Source organism: Nicotiana tabacum, chromosome 19, assembly GCF_000715075.1.
Source record: "Nicotiana tabacum cultivar K326 chromosome 19, ASM71507v2, whole genome shotgun sequence".
In the NCBI taxonomy this organism is placed as follows: domain Eukaryota; kingdom Viridiplantae; phylum Streptophyta; class Magnoliopsida; order Solanales; family Solanaceae; genus Nicotiana; species Nicotiana tabacum.
Genome location: NC_134098.1, coordinates 102,850,283 through 102,853,343, shown reverse-complemented (window position 1 = coordinate 102,853,343; position 3,061 = coordinate 102,850,283).

Here is a 3,061-nt window from a genome sequence, read left to right as displayed (position 1 = left end):
CTGTCTAACTCTGTGAGGGGGAAACTACCCCTAGGTGATATATTTAATATGTGTAACTTGTTGTGGGGACTACGTACGCACGAGGTGACGAGAGTCCGTACGTAGTGAGATTCATGTTATTGTCCGGGTAGACTTAGGTTTACATCATGTTGTACTTGTACTATAGGGATTATCCTTACTCGCCTAATTCTTTTATTTCGCATTATGACTTGAGACTAGACATACGTATAGTGATGGACTTGCTATTGTAGAGTTTTCGTGAGTTTTGTGATTTTCCACGGAATAATGGTGTTCCTCTTACGGATTTCTCGCGCAGTTATGCGTTGCATCGAATAATTTTCCTTAAAAGTTATAACTCACATGTTCATTCATGAGTGGGGGTCAAGGACCCATTTAAACTTCTTATTCTAATGGGATCGGGTCGTTCGCCTCGGCGGGATTTATGTGCCACACTCTCATGAGAGCGGGCCATTCGCCTCAGTAGTTTAATAGATGCATCTATGGTTCATGCCGTTCGACTCTCGATAGTGCACAATTTAATATTTATGTTGGATCGGGCCGTACGCCTTGACATTTCTATGAAAATATCCTCATGGAATCGTGTGTAATATTTGGCAAGAAGCCAGAGTATCTGTGAGTCTTTCCCTGATTCGAATCATAACAACCTATTTGGTGAGGTCCATTATACATATATATATGTGCTCCGGTTGAGGAGGAATTGCTAATTAAGATCTTGAGTTTATTGTATGGAGGATAATTGTACCACAGATTTACACTTGTTTATTTCATTTATTTACTTTGCCTCATATTTTTCCCCTCCTTACTGTACCTGATATTATTGGACCACTAGTAAGTGTCGATGTCGACCCCTCGTCACTGCTCCTCCGGGGTTAGGCTAGATACTTACTGGGTACACGTGGATTTACGTACTCATACTACACTTGTTGCATATTTTTGTGCAGGTACTTTTATGTCCGGTGGTCCTTTGGGCACGGAGGCACGGATGATGCGGGGACTTGTCGTGAGCTGCATTACAAGTGATGATCCGCAGCCAGCAGAGTCTCCTCCAGGATTATTTGTATTTTTCCTGTCTAATTTGTATTCCGGACAGATGCTGTATTTTATTTTACTTCCTAGTTTATGCTCATGCACTTGTGACACCGGATTTTGGGGGTACTTATGAGTTGTTCATTATTGTAGTTGGGGAAATATTATCATTTACTCTGTAAATTTTATTTCTGATTATTTAATTGAAGGAAAATTTTGATTTCAAAATACTAAAATGAATAATCGAGTTAATCAACTATTGTTGGCTTGCCTGGCAGCGGTGTTAGGCTCCATCATGACCATTAATGGATTTTGGGTCGTGACAACATGGTATCAAAGTATTAGGTTCACTTAAGTCTCACGAGTCATGAGCAAGTCTAGTAGAGTCTTGCGGATCGGTACGGAGACAACTGTACTTATCTTCGAGAGGCTACAGGGCTATTAGGAGTACTTCCCTTCTTGATTCCTCATCCAGCGGTTTGTTTCTTTTGAGGCTTATGTCTTTATTTCCTTCCTACTAAATCTTATGCGACGTGAAGATCTTGTTATCAATTGGTAATCAAAGAATTTTAATGGTACTACAGACGTAGGGCGGGATGTTTCTCCCTGCGCACTCGAGCAAGTTATTATTGTCTTCTTGCGGAAGGGTGTTCTGTCATTTTGGCTCAATAGCTGTATTTCTGATGGTTTTGAGGCTATGCGCAGGATGCCATGATGTTCATAAGTTGTTATCGCACAGTAATAATGTAATGGTAAGATGCTTGTGTAGGCACCGAGGCAGTGAATGACATGAAAGGGGGTTTTACTCAGTGCATGATTCAGAGATTCAGTATTTTATTTCCGGTTGAGGAAAGGCAATCGGACTAAGAATGTTCATATTTGGGTTGATGGAGTAACGATACTTGGTATTTTCAAGCGTGGTGGAATTTTCATCTGTGATGTGGTGCCGTTGTCCTTGTTGAATGTGCTAAGTTCGCCGGTATTATGGTTTTCTTCAATTTGCCTTTGGGGCGGGGTATTGTGAAATGGTGCCGAGGAAGCGGGTGTCAGAAATCGCAGTGTGCAGTGGTTTAGAATCAAATCGGTGTTCCTAGTGTTGATGGCTCGAGAAAGATGATCTTCGGGGAGGCTTAGAGTTGGTAGCAATTTACCAGGTCAGGTGCTACAATGATGGATTTTTGCTTTGATGCAATATTTGGGCAGCGAAAGATGAGAAAGGATAGGGCGGAATGTGTCTCACGATAGTTGAATTACTAGCAGGTCAAGTATGAGAAACGAAAGTTCAGAAGTTGCTTAAAGGAGAGGGTTTAACCAATGTAAGAGAGTGGCAGAGTAGCATATGGGTTCTGTGGTAGGATAGCCACATGCCTTGAGGAAAGTTTAGAGCAATTAGGGAATCATGGTGGGCACTGACTAGGTCCACGGATTTTATTTGGATGCAACATGACTTCGAGTTTGGAATGTATTGTCTGATTTTCAGTTAATGTCAATGGGGTGTGAACAGACTTGTACAGCTGGTGGATGAATATGGGCTCAGGAGGGTTACTAATTTCGTGGTAGTTGTACCCCGTGCAGCAATGTGGGAAAATGTCGGTATGGAATTCCACGGGTGAGTTATCTCCTGTGAGCAGGTCAGCGGTTGCATGATTTCGATGAAGTTTCTACAAAGAGTTCTACTTACTACCCAGCAGGAGGTCGAATGTGCGGTTGTGGCTGATGGTTCAGAATGTTTATGCAAAGTTTAATATGGGATGGAGAGAATTTGGTGGGTTGACGGTGTGAGATCATGGTATTTGAGAAGGAAGAATCATTGCGGGCTCTACATTTTGTGATGGTAGCTTAAAGCTAAGTGGGGGAGCCCACCGTCTGCGATTGGATTACATGGTTGTCTACTTGTGCGGATTTTGATTATCGGTGTGTTGGTGTGTTCGAGCAAAGGATTTGAGGAATATGTGCTACATTTGGTCTTATCGATTCATGTTCAGGTTTTGGGAAGACTTGGAGTTTATGCTTC